The 14,272-nt window shown below is 47.0% G+C and overlaps 1 protein-coding gene across 2 annotated transcripts in view; it reads right to left on the bottom strand.

Moving 5' to 3' along the window:
* Positions 1-809: 809 nt before the first annotated feature.
* Positions 810-14,272, bottom strand: part of LOC140421475 (uncharacterized) — an 856,937-nt gene continuing 843,474 nt past the window's right edge. For both annotated transcript variants that reach the window (XR_011946832.1, XR_011946835.1), the window contains one exon: positions 810-1,095. The gene's annotated coding sequence lies outside the window, so the exon portion shown is untranslated. The remainder of the gene's footprint in view (positions 1,096-14,272) is intronic.

Here is a 14,272-nt window from a genome sequence, read left to right as displayed (position 1 = left end):
CCATCCCTCTCCCTGGGAACTGTCTGAGGCTGAACCACACTCTGCACAATCTCCATATCAGATTGAAATGAAAAATGAAATTGCTTATTGTCACAAGTAAGCTTCGAATGAAGTTACTGTGAAAAGCTCCGAGCCGCCACATTCCGGCGTCTGTTCGGGGAGGCTGGTACAGGAATTGAACCATGCTGCTGGCCTGCCTTGGTCTGCTTTCAAAGCCAGCGATTTAGCCCTGAGCTAAACCAGCCCCTAAACCCACACAAACACGGGGAGAATATGCAAACTCCACATGGACAGTGACCCAGAACCGGGATCGAACCTGGGACCCCGTCGCCGTGAGGCCGCAGTGCTAACCCACTGTGCCACCATGACCCCAAGATTTGACCCCAAGTTGAGTTTCTGACCCCATATCCACACCATCACTAATACCAGATATTTGAATCTCCATAACGTCACCTGTGTCCATCCCCACCCCAGCTCATTTGCTGCTCTTATTTTGTGTAATAACCTTTGATGTGGCACCTTGGGAAATACCTTCTGGAAATCCAGATAAAGCACATCTACAGGTTCTCCTTTATTGACATCCCTTGTTACTTCCTCAGAGAACCTTGACAAATTTGTCAATCATGATTGATTCCCTGAACCCCATTTTCAAACACTGTCAACAGAAAAATCAAATCTCCTCTACCCCTTTGGCTCCTTTGCCAATTACCTTAGAGGGACTCACTTTCTGTTAAAGAGCTCGTCAACCCCTCTCACCCACTTTCCCAAAAGTGAATAAATTTATTCAGGAAAAGTCCAACAAATTCAAATATTTTCCTGTTATAAGTTTATTGATGAAACAGAAACATGGTTAAAAAAAAAACAGAAAATTACTTGAGGATCAAAGACAACCAGAGTAACAGGATGTTCACAATGTTCCGGGTCCCAAATGGTTCCCCTTCGGCTTCTCTGTACCCTGTTCACGTGACTCCCTGCTTTGGACACGGGGGCACTGGACCTTGGGGGTTGAATCACCGACACCCTCGGTCACCCTCCCCTGAACCCTGATTCGTTGGAGGTGCAGTTCTCAGTCAGTCTTCCAGCACCTTCCTGTCTCTATTATGAAAAATGAAATGAAAATTGCTTATTGTCACAGAATAACAGTAGCTTCAAATGAAGTTACTGTGAAAAGCCCCTAGTCGCCACATTCCGACGCCTGTTCGGGGAGGCTGGTACGGGAATTGAACCGTGCTGCTGGCCTGCCCTGGTCTGCTTTAAAAGCCAGCTCTTTAGCCCGGTGCTAAATCAGCCCCTATTAGCGACGCCCATGGCAGTTTCCCACCTGGGGAACAAGCCCCGTTATTCTCAGCTAAATTCTGCCCTCAGCTCCATCACCTGGCTGTCAGTGACACGAGCAATAGAGACTGAAAGGTGCCCGAGGCTCAAATAGGAAGACAAAACCTGTGGATTAGGATCTTCGTAAAGGTCAGCAACTTCTTGGAAAAAATCAAATTCCCAGTCAACAAATTAAAGGATCACATGACGTGACTTTTAATACAACAAACAAACAAACTAGAAGCTACTTAAACTCGGAAACCTACACATTAAACTTTAAATTAGAACTTTGTCCTTTTACATAACCTACAATCACACTCCAAGATTATAGTTACTCTGTCCTGGAAGTTGAAACTGAATTGTCTCAGGACCTGTCCAAAGTGATCATTCATTCCCGAGGATTTACTTCCGTTCTTCAACCAAGACACTGAGGGAAAAAAGGGAGAATAGAATAGAATGTGAACTGGCAAAATACATAAAAATGGACTGTAAAAGCTTCTGTGGCTACGTAAAAAGGAAACATTTGGCTTGGACAAAAGGTTTGTCCGTTCCAGATAGAGTCAGGAGAATTTAGAATGAGGAATAGAGATCGCTACAGCCACCTCGTTCACCACTCTGGGATGTGGATCATCAGCTTTTGGGGATTTATTCACTTTCAACCCCATTAATTTCTCCAGTGCTACTTTTTCACCAATAATCTCTGCCAGTCCCTTGGTTCTCTGGTGTTTTGGGGACAATTTCTGTATCTTCCTCTGTGAAGACAGACACACATTGTTTAGTTTCTCTGCCATTTCCTTACTCCCCATTATAAACTCTCCTGTCTCTGCCTGGAATGGACCCACATTGGTCTTTGCTAATCTTTTCCTTTTCACATTCCTGGAGAAGCTTTTCCAGTCGGTTTTTATGTTTCTCGCCAGTTTGCTCCCATCAGTTTCTTGGTCCTCCTTTGCTGAATTCTAATGGATCTCATGGAATCTTTAACTTTTCTTGTTAGCCACGGTTACATCACTTTTCCTGTTGGATTTTTGTTCCTTAAAGGAATCTATATTTGTTGTGTATATGTGAAATAAAAGTCGCAAAAGTCCCAGAGGTCCATAGGCTGCTCTCACCTTTGACAGAGAGAGAGCTGACTGGAGGTGATTTAACCGGAGGGTCAGCACACCTCAGGCGAGGGGCCTGGTTGAGAAGGCGGGGCCTTCATGAATAAACTCAGCCAGTACGGGAGTTGAATCCTCACTGTTGGCCTTGCTCTGCATCACAAACCAGCCGCCCAGCCCAACTGATCTAACCGACTTCCTGATAAATATGTAATAATTCCTTAAATATTAGGTATTCCCTGTACCAATCAGTTTCCCACTCCATCTCAAGACAACTTGCCCCTCATACCCTGATAGATTTTTTCTGTGAGGAACACCCAGATAAATTAAACAAAAGAACGACGTAACCACCAGGGCCCATTTCCATGGCAACGTGGCATGCGTTGGGGGGGTTTGAAACAGAAATGGAAACTAACTATCTTCAAGCTTCCAAACACCCTTTCACTCTGTGACCCTTGTACAATTTGAAGCCAGTTATTAGCAACAAGGCTCAAAGAGCATCAGCCCACTGGAGGCAAAGTGGTGAGACTGGCCAGTCCAGCAGAAAGAAACCCTCCGACCATCCCCACTGACCACCTGTCAGAATGAACAAAATGCAGTCCTGGATGTAGAGCAGAAACAATAACAGCAGAATCCAACTCCTGTAATCGATTGTGAAATTGTTGGTGTCACAGCAGGTGCGATTAAACATGCAATCCCGTCTCACATTGAGAGGTGGATGGCGTCTCCTTAGTGTGAACTCCCTGGTGTGTCCGCAGGTGAGATAACCGAGTGAAACTCTTCCGACACCGAGAGCAGGTGGACGGCGTCTCCCCAGTGTGAACTCGCTGGTGTGACTGCAGGTTGAATACTCGAGTAAATCCTTTCCCACACTGAGAGCAGGTGAATGGCCTCTCCCCAGTTTTTGATTTGATTTATTATTGTCACATGTATTAGTATACAGTGAAACGTATTGCTTCTTGCATGCTGTACAAACAATGCATACCGTACATAGCGAAGGAAGGAGAGACTACAGAATATAATTTTACAGTTATAGCAAGGTGTAGAGAAAAGATCAACTTAATGCAACGTAGGTCCATTCAAAAGTCTGATGGCAGTAGGGAAGAAGCTGCTCTTGAGTCGTTTGGTACGTGACCTCAAACTTTGGTCTCTTCTTCCTGACGGAAGAAGGCGGAAGAGAGTATATCCGGGGTGCGTGGGGTCCTTAATTATGCTGGCTGCCTTTCCAAGGCAGCGGGAATTATAGATAGAGTCAATGGATGGGAGGCTGGTTTGAGTGATGGATTGAGCTTCATTCACTTCCTTTTGCAGTTTACTGCGGTCTTGGGCAGAGCAGACTCCATACCAGGCTGTGATACAACCAGAAAGAATGCTTTCTATGGTGCATCTGTAGAAGTTGGTGAGAGTCATAGCTGACATGCCAAATTTCCTTAGTCTTCTGAGAAAGTTGGTGGGCTTTCTTAACTAGAGTGTCAGCATGGGGGACCAGGACAGGTTGCTGGTAATCTGTATACCTAAATACTTGAAGCTCTCGACCCTTTCTATTTCATTCCCATTGATGTGGAGAGGGGCAAGTTCTCCACTACGCTTCCTGAAGTCGATGACAATCTAATTTGTTTTGTTGACATTGAGCTAGAGATTATTGTCATCGCACCAGTTCACCAGATTCTCTATCTCATTCCTATACTCTGTCTCGTCATCCGACCTACTACGGTGGTGTCATCAGCAAATTTGAAAATCGAGTTGGTGGGGAATTTATCCACACAGTCATCGGTGTATAAGGAGTATAGTAGGGGGCTGAGGACACAGCCTTGTGGGGCACCAGTATTGAGGATGATCGTGGAGGAGGTGTTGTTGCCTATCCTTACTGATTGTGGCCTGTGGGTTAGAAAGTTCAGGATCCAGTTGCAGAGGGAGGAGCAGAGGCCAAGGCCATGAAGTTTGAAGATGAGTTTTGTAGGAATGATGGTGTTGAAGGCTGAGCTGTAGTCGATAAATAGGAGTCTGACATAGGTGCCTTTGTTATCTAGGTGTTCCAGGGTAGAGTGCAGGGCCATGGAGATGGCATCTGCTGTGGACCTGTTGTAGCGGTAGGCGAACTGTCGTGGATCAAGGCAATCCGGGAGGCTGGAGTTGATTCGTGCCATGACTAACCTTTCGAAGCACTTCATCATGATGGATGTCAGAGCCACTGGACAATAGTCATTTCGGCACGCTGCTTTGCTTTGTTGTGGTACAGGGATGATGGTCGTCTTCTTGAAGCAGATAGGGACCTCAGATTATTGTAAAGAGAGGTTGAAGTGCTCATCCAGGTACCCCATCCGGGCCAGTGGCTTTCCGTGGGTTGACCTTCGAGACGGCTGCTCTGAGTGTGAACTCCCTGGTGTCTCCGCAGTTGAGGTAATTGAGTAAATCCTTTCCCACACTAAGAGCACGTGGATGGCCTCTCCCCAGTGTGAACTCGCTGATGTTTCCGCAGGTTGGAGGAATCAATAAATCCCTTCCCACATTGGGAGCAGGTGAATGGCCTCTCCCCAATGTGAACTCGCTGGTGTCTCTGCATGGTGGATAATTGAGTAAATCCCTTCCCACACTGAGAGCAGGTGAATGGCCTCTCCCCAGTGTGAACTCGCTGGTGTGTCTGCAGGTTGGGTAATTGAGTAAATCCCTTCCCACACTGAGAGCAGGTGAATGGCCTCTCCCCAGTGTGAACCCGGTGGTGTGACTGCAGGTTGGATGAATCACTGAATCCCTTCCCACACTGAGAGCAGGTGAATGGCCTCTCCCCAGTGTGAACTCGCTGATGTGTCTGTAGTTTGGATACTCGAGTAAATCCTTTCCCACACTGAGAGCAGGTGAATGGCGTCTCCCCAGTGTGAACTCGCTGGTGTGTCCGCAGGTTGGATGAATCACTGAATCCCTTCCCACACTGAGAGCAGAACGGCCTCACCCCAGTGTGAACTCGCTGGTGTCTCCGCAGGGTGGATAACTGAGTGAATCCTTTCCCACACTGAGAGCAGGTGAACGGCCTCTCCCCAGTGTGAACTCGCTGGTGTGTCCGCAGGGTGGATGAATCACTGAATCCCTTCCCACACTGAGAGCAGGTGAATGGCCTCTCCCCAGTGTGACTACGTCGATGAGTTTCCACCTTTGACGGGGCTTTGAATCCCTTCCCACAGTCCCCACATTTCCACGGTTTCTCCATGTTTTGGGTCTCTTCGTGTCTCTCTAGGCAGGACAATCAGTTGAAGCCTTGTCCAGAGACACAACACGTGTACGGTCTCTCCCCACTCTGAATATTGTTATGTTTTTCAGGCTGTGTAACTGGTTGAAGCTCTTTCCACAGTCAGTTCACTGGAACACTCTCACTCGGGTGTGTGTTGTGTGGGTCTCGGGGCTTTTCCAGTCACACTGATGTTTGAAATCTTTAGCTGACAGTTCGGGCAAACATTTCTCCTTCTAGGTTCAAAGGCTGATGATATTCAGGTTCCAGGGAATCGAGTGACTCTGTCAGATCGAGACGTAACGCCTGAGATTTCGGTCTGTAATTCCTCCTCGTCTAATATCCTGTAAAAACAATTTACAAAATTCATCACTGTCAGTACAGGATAGAAACTCAGAACAGACAATTCTAGTTTCTATGTCACATCTTTTCCTCTCTCTTATTCCCCAAAAGCTGTAAATCTCCATCCCACACACTATCCCTCTATTCTCACTCTGCTGTATCTAATATTCACCCTCCCTATTCTCCTGAAGGTGCTGATTCAGGCTCATTGACAGCTCACAGCTTCCTGTCCAGGAGATCACAACAAATATGAGCTGCAGTCGGCCATTCGGCCCATTGAGCCTGAACCATTCAATGGGATCATTGGCTGATCTACCTCAGCACCGTTTTCCCACATTATCCCTCATTTCACAATGGTTAGCACAGTTGGGTAGCACAGTGGTTGGCACAATTGCTTCACAGCTCCAGGGTCCCAGGTTCGATTCCCAGCTTGGTTCACTGTCTGTGCGGAGTCTGCACGTTCTCCCAGTGTGTGCGTGGGTTTCCTCCGGGTGCTCCGGTTTCCTCCCACAGTCCAAAGATGTGCAGGTTAGGTCGATTGGCCATGCTAAATTGCTCTTAGTGTCCAAAAAGGTTAGGTGGCGTTACTGGGTTACGGGGGTCGGGTGGAAGCTTGGGCTTAAGTAGGGTGCTCTTTCCAAGGGCGGTGCAGACTCGACGGGCCGAATGGACTCCTTCTGCACTGTAAATCTTCTGGGGTACAGAATTTCAAAGCTTCACCACATCCTCGAGAAAATAAATCCCTTCTCATCTCAGCTTTCTCTCCATTTACCTGCCAGTTCCCCATAACCCTCGGCATCCTCATCGATCAGAAATCTGTCTGTGCCGGGGCGTTGGGCATGTGGTGCGGGAGTAGCTGCTTTTCCGCAGGTTTTGGTGCCACTCACCTATAATCTGATCTTTAAATTAATATTGTTATCATGTCCCTGGAAGACGTCAGGGTTCAGTTTAGTAGGATTATGCCAAATAAAGTGAAGAAATCTGTTGACAAAACAGCGCAGGTGGATTCAGCGGGAGTGGGGCCTTTTCAACATAGCGGCCTGACCCGCGGGAGGTCTCTCGACCCCGCGCTCTCTGGGGCTCTCATGGAGGCGGCGAAAATGATGACTGCCGGCATTATCCATGGTACTGACCAGAGGCGGAGTGTGCTGACTCAATATCTGTGAGCTCATGAGGACCAGCGGCAAAACACCATGAAGAGGCTCGATGATCTGGGCAGCACGGTGGCGCAGTGGATAGCACTGCTGCCTCACGGCGCCGAGGTCCCAGGTTCTATCCCAGCTCTGGGTCACTGTCCGTGTGGAGTTTGCACATTCTCCCCATGTTTGCGTGGGTTTCACACCCACAACCCAAAGATGTGCCGGCGAGGTGGATTGACCACGCTAAATTGCCCCTTAATTGGAAAAAATGAATTGGGTACTCAAAATTTATTTTTTTTAAAGAAAAAAAAAGAGACTTGATGAACCGGAGGAGAGAATCCTGAACGTTCAGCAAGATGCCTCTGTCAAAATGCAATCCTTTGAAGACCAACCAAGTGGCTTTCGGAGGTCCTGGAGGACTTGGAGGACCGAGGGTCGGAGAAAGAACATACGAGTCGTCGGCCTGTCAGAAGGTGTGGAGGCTAAGGGTCCCGTTAGGTTATTCGAGGACTGGCTGCCATGTTGGGTGCCACGGTAGCACAGTGGCTAACACTGTTGCTTCACAGCGTCAGGGACCCAGGTTCAAGTCCCAGTCTGTCTGTGCAGAGTCTGCACATTCTCCCTGTGACTATGTGGGTTTCCTCCGGGTGCTCCGGTCTCCTCCCAGTGGTTGGAGGACTTCCACAAGTCCCAAAAGACGTGTTTGTGGGAGGAATGGGACATTCAGTGTGCCCGAACAGGCACCGGAGTGTGGTGACTAGGGGATTTTCACAATAACTTAATTGCAGTGTTAATGTCAGCCTACTTGTGACAATAATAAAGATTATTATGAATGCGCTGAAGGGCCTATTTCCGTGCTGTAAAACTCTCTGACTCTAAAGATAGAGGTGGTAGAAGGAGCGAGGGAATGACATTATAGAGAAACTGCCAAAGCCACAACATTCATAAGAACATAAGAACTAGGAGCATGAGTAGGCCATCTGGCCCCTCGAGCCTGCTCCACCATTCAATGAGATCATGGCTGATCTTTTGTGGACTCAGCTCCACTTTCCGGCCCGAACACCAGAACCCTTAATCCCTTTATTCTTCAAAAAAACTATCTATCTTTATCTTAAAAACATTGAATGAAGGAGCCTCTACTGCTTCACTGGGCAAGGAATTCCATAGATTCACAACCCTTTGGGTGAAGAAGTTCCTCCTAAACTCAGTCCTAAATCTACTTCCCCTTATTTTGAGGCTATACCCCCTAGTTCTGCTTTCACCCGCCAGTGGAAACAACCTGCCCGCATCTATCCTATCTATTCCCTTCATAATCTTATATGTTTCTATACGATCCCCCCTCATCCTTCTAAATTCCAACGAGTACAGTCCCAGTCTACTCAACCTCTCCTCGTAATCCAACCCCTTCAGCTCTGGGATTAACCTAGTGAATCTCCTCTGCACACCCTCCAGTGCCAGTACGTCCTTTCTCAAGTAAGGAGACCAAAACTGAACACAATACTCTAGGTGTGGCCACACTAACACCTTATACAATTGCAGCATAACCTCCCTAGTCTTAATCTCCATCCCTCTAGCAATGAAGGACAAAATTCCATTTGCCTTCTTAATCACCTGTTGCATCTGAAAACCAACTTTTTGCGACTCATGCACTAGCACACCCAGGTCTCTCTGCACAGCAGCATGTTTTAATATTTTATCATTTAAATAATAATCCCTTTTGCTGTTATTCCTACCAAAATGGATAACCTCACATTTGCCAACATTGTATTCCATCTGCCAGACCCTAGCCCATTCACTTAGCCTATCCAAATCCCTCTGCAGACTTCCAGTATCCTCTGCACTTTTTGCTTTACCACTTATCTTAGTGTCGTCTGCAAACTTGGACACATTGCCCTTGGTCCCCAACTCCAAATCATCTATGTAAATTGTGAACAGTTGTGGGCCCAACACTGATCCCTGAGGGACACCACTAGCTACTGATTGCCAACCAGAGAAACACCCATTAACCCCCACTCTTTGCTTTCTATTAATTAACCAATCCTCTATCCATGCTACTACTTTCCCCTTAATGCCATGCATCTTTATCTTGTGCAACAACCTTTTGTGTGGCACCTTGTCAAAGGCTTTCTGGAAATCCAGATATACCACATCCATTGGCTCCCCGTTATCTACCGCGCTGTTAATGTCCTCAAACAATTCCATTAAATTAGTTAGGCACAACCTGCCCTTTATGAACCCATGCTGCGTCTGCCCAATGGGACAATTTCCATCCAGATGCCTCGCCATTACTTCCTTGATGATAGATTCCAGCATCTTCCCTACTACCAAAGTTAAGCTCACTGGCCTATAATTACCTGCTTTCTGCCTACCTCCTTTTTTAAGCAGTGGTGTCACGTTTGCTAATTTCCAATCCGCCGGGACCACCCCAGAGTCTAATGAATTTGGTAAATTATCACTAGTGCATTTGCAATTTCCCTAGCCATCTCTTTTAGCACTCTGGGATGCATTCCATCAGGTCCAGGAGACTTGGCTACCTTTAGCCCCATTAGCTTGCCCATCACGACCTCCTTGGTGAAAACAATCCTCTCAAGGTCCACACCTGTCATAGCCTCATTTCCATCAGTCACTGGCATGTTATTTGTGTCTTCCACTGTGAAGACCGACCCAAAAAACCTGTTCAGTTCCTCAGCCATTTCCTCATCTCCCATTATTAAATCTCCCTTCTCATCCTCTAAAGGACCAATATTTTCCTTAGCCACTCTTTCACCAGCTGCAGCTTTCACCACCAACTCTAAGGACACACCTTAGCTCCCTTTCCAATCTGAAAGCAGCCTGAGCTGGATTTACATTCCCCTTAATTGATCATTGCTGGGTGATAATCCTGTACTTCCTCACCTCACACCACTGTGACAGCACCTTCACTACACAGACTGCAGCAACTGACCAAACATCACCTTCCCAGTTATTCCTGAAGGCACCGAATTCCCAACCTGGCCCCTTGCCTGAGGTGCGGTGATCCTCAGGTCACATCACCGCCGGTCAGCTCTCTCCCGGGATCAGGCCCTGGTTCACAGCCGCCATCTTGGGGAAGCAGAGCGCATGCGCTGGCGTCTTGGTGACGCAACAGCTTATTGGGGGCGGGAACAAGGTTTCTGATCCCAGCTGGGTCCCAGTGCCGGTAAAAATTGTTTTTAAAAAGTTTCACCCACGCCTGGGCTGAAGCTGATGTTTGTGGCCTGGGGGTCCCGTGGAGCATGTAGACATTCAGTGTGAGAGACTGCAGCCTCTATATAGCTACCTGAAGGGGTTATACAGCGTTTGATTATAATTCGTGCTCCTTTCCAGTCCATTATCAGGATGTTTGTGTGATATTTTCTTACCCTCTGGGTGATTTTGCTTTATTTAAAATACATTTCAGCAGCAGGCTTACTGGTGATTTTTAAACCGAAGATGGTTATTTATTGTCACACAATTTCCCTGGATGTTTGAACATCTCAGTCTCTCGTCTCTTTCACACTCACTGACACATACACAGAAATTAGGTACAGATCAAGTTGAAGCTGTAATGATGAAAATGGAATGGAGACTGCAGTCTTTATATCTCTGCAGGTCTACTGTCTTCTTGTTGAGCGGGTCCTTTAGTTGGAGTGAAGCGTGTTTAGAAACAAATAATTCTCATGAGTCTCTGAAGCTTCTTGTTGGTGAATAGCCAGGAGGTTGGTTCTCAGGTGGCCTTGGAAGCTGGAATAAGTACAGTACTGTGGCTGCAGTGGGAGACATTCAGCTCTGCTGGTTCAGCTGGTTCCTGGTACTTCAGATGCTTCTCACACACACATTTGCTTTGTTCAGGGTTTATTATACTGCATCCCTGACTATTAACTGCAGGGTTAAAACTCAGACCCAGAACACCGCGATACAATAGCAGTTTACGATGCTCACTCACGCTTATCTCTGCCCCAATTCGAGCTCATTCTCCTGTGTTCAATATGACACTTGGAGACCAACAGTCCCGAGATTTCATATTCCTCAAATGCTGGTTCATCCTGACACAACGAGACATTTAAACTTCACAGGTGGCTGCAAAGTTTCCTTACTCAGATCCGTGTTAACTAAATATTGGTCACAGAATCGAATGTTGCCCACAGTTTAATGTCCATAATAACCTGTTAAGTTGCAGCCATCTTGGCAGAGTTTGTGGATCTTACAGTCTATAATATCTAGTATCCTTGTGCCGAGCGTGACATCTTGAATCTACTCTTGGGTCTGATTAAAACAGTGCATTGTCGCTGGGTGGGATCGGAGGCATGGTAGCACAGTGTATAGCACTGTTGCTTCACAGCTCCAGGGTCCTAGGTTCGATTCCCAGCTTGGGTCACTGTCTGTGGAGTCTGCACGTTCTCCCCGTGTCTGCGTGGGTTTTCCTCTGGGTGCTCCGGTTTCCTCCCACAAGTCCCGAAACGTGCTGTTAGGTAATATGGACATTCTGAATTCTCCCTCTGTGTACCCAAACAGGCACCGGAATGTAGCGTCTAGGGGTCTTTCACAGTCACTGGCACTGTTTATTAAAAAAATTAAAAATATTTTTTTTATTCTCCTCCTTTTTCACATTTTCTCCCAAACTTACACCCACCAACAATAAACAATAATCAGTAACAAATATGTCAATCCCCATATCAATAACAACGATACCATCCTCCCACCAAACCCCAAACATTAGCCCGCATGTTCACACAAACAAATGACAAAAAGGAATTAGGAATCACCCATAGTCTCCATTAACACACACACACACACTCCCCCCAACCCTCCCACCCACCCGCCCCAACTAATGTTCTATGTTATCTGCTTCTTGAAAGTGCATAATGAATAATGCCCATGAATTGTAGAACCCCTTCATCCTTCCCCTCACTTCAAACTTAACCTTCTCAAGAGTCAAGAATTCCAATAGGTCCCCCGTCACGCCAGGGCACAGGGTGGAGCGGTTGCTCTCCAACCTATCAGAATCTGCCTTTGGGCGATCAACAAGGCGAAGGCTACAACATCTGCCTCCACACGCGTTTCCAACCCTGGGTGGTCTGACACCCCGAATAGGGGCCAGTTTCACGTGCACCACTTTAGAAATTATCCTAAAATCCTCCTTCCAATAATCCTCTAGCTTTGGACAGGACCAAAACATATGAACATGATTAGCAGCCCCCCCCCTCCCCCCGCCCGCCCGCAACGTTCACACACATCTTCTACTCCTTCAAAGAATTGGCTCATCCTCGCCCTCGTGAGGTGTGCTCTGTATACCACTTTCAGCTGTACCAGCCCCAAACTTGCGCATGAGGTGGAGGCATTCACCCTCCGGAGCACCTCACATCAGAACCCCTCCTCCATATGCTCGCCCAACTCTTCCTCCCACTTTGCTTTGATCCCTTCCAGTGGTGCCTTCTCCTCTTCCAAAATAGCTCTGTAAACCGCCGACACTACCCCCTTCTCCAGTCCCCCTGTCATCGGCACCTCCTCCGGCAATGTGGAGACCTGCTCCACCGGGAAGCTCTGTATCTCCTTTCTGGCAAAATCCCGAACAAGCATGTATCTAAACATTTCCCCTTACTCCAGCCCATACTTCGCTTCCAGCTCCTTCAAACTTGCAAACCGACCCCTAAGAAACAAATCTTTTGGTGTCTTAATCCCCTTCGCCTCCCATTTCCGAAAATTTCCATCCCACTTCCCTGGCTCAAATCTGTGGTTTCCCTGAATCGGCATTTCCCTTGACCCTGCCCCCAACCCGAAGTGTTGGCAAAACTGCCTTCAAATTCTCAATGAAGCTATTATTACGGGATTCCCTGAGTATTTCCCCGGGGCCATCGGGAGCGGCGGTGATGCTAGTGCTTTCAATCCCGACACGCTGCACAAACTGTCCTCCATTCGTCCGTTCTGATCCACTGGGAATCAACCCCACTGACCCAGCTGCGCACCTTCTCCACATTCACCGCCCAGTAGTAATACATCAGGTTCGGAAGACCCAAACCCCCTGCCTGCCTTCCCCTCTGTAGTAGCACCTTTCTAACTCTGGCCACTTTCCCTCCCCATATGAACAAAGTAATCCTTCCCTCAATCTCTTTGAAAAAAGCTTTTGGCAGGAAAATCGGCAGGCATTGAAAAATAAACAGAAATCCCACAAGGGAAAACAACCTCCTAAGAAGCTCCCTGAGAATCTTTCATGTCTCGATTCGGCTGCCTTCATTCCTCTGAACTCCAATAAGTACAACCCAGCCTACTTAACCTCTCCCCATAAGAAAATCCCTCCATACTCGGAATCAACCTCGTGATCCTTCTCTGGACTGCCTTCAAAACCAATTGTCTTCCTTAGATAAGGGCACCAAAACTATTCAAAGTATACCAGGTGCAGTCTAACTAATGCCTTGTATAGTTTTAGCTCGACTTCCCCATGTTTATATTCTATTCCCTTTGAAATAAATGTCAACATTCAATTTGTCTCCATATTACCTGCAGAACTTGTGGTTTCTGCACAAGGACCCCCAATTCCCCCGTTACTTTAGCTTTCTACAGTCTTTCTCCATCTAAATAATATTCCGTTATGTTCTTCCTCCTACCAAAATGTCTAACCTCACATTTTCCTACATTATGTTTCATCTGTCAAGTTTTTACTCAGTAAGTTACGCTGTCTCTGTCCCTCTGTGGATATTCTGTAATCCTCACCACTTGCCTTTCTATTTTTGTATCTGCAGCCATGGCAATAGTACATTCACTTATTAAACACAGTTTTGAAATTCATGTATATCACATCTACTGGTCCCCCTCTCTCCAGCCTTCTCGTTATCACCTCAAAGAATTGCAATAAATTTGTCAGGCATGATTTACCCTTCACGAAGCCGGGCAGACCCAGCGTGATTATACTCTGTATGCTTAAATGCTCAGCTATTGTTGTCCCTGGCCTATAGTTACCCGTTTTTGATTCCCTCCCTTTTGAATAAGGGTGTTACATTGGCAGTTTCCCAATTCTTTGGGAGTAAGGTGGGAGGAGCCTGGAGTGGAGTTTATACACCAGCACAGAACAGGCGGGCCGAATGGCCTGTTTCCCTGCTGTACACTTTCTGAAACTTTCGAATCCAATATCCGTAAATTCTCAGCGAAAATTATTGTGTCCA

Source organism: Scyliorhinus torazame, chromosome 5 (assembly GCF_047496885.1).
Source record: "Scyliorhinus torazame isolate Kashiwa2021f chromosome 5, sScyTor2.1, whole genome shotgun sequence".
Classification (NCBI taxonomy): Eukaryota; Metazoa; Chordata; class Chondrichthyes; order Carcharhiniformes; family Scyliorhinidae; genus Scyliorhinus; species Scyliorhinus torazame.
The sequence above is the reverse complement of the archived record's forward strand: the minus strand, read 5'-3'. Positions and strand labels throughout refer to the sequence as shown.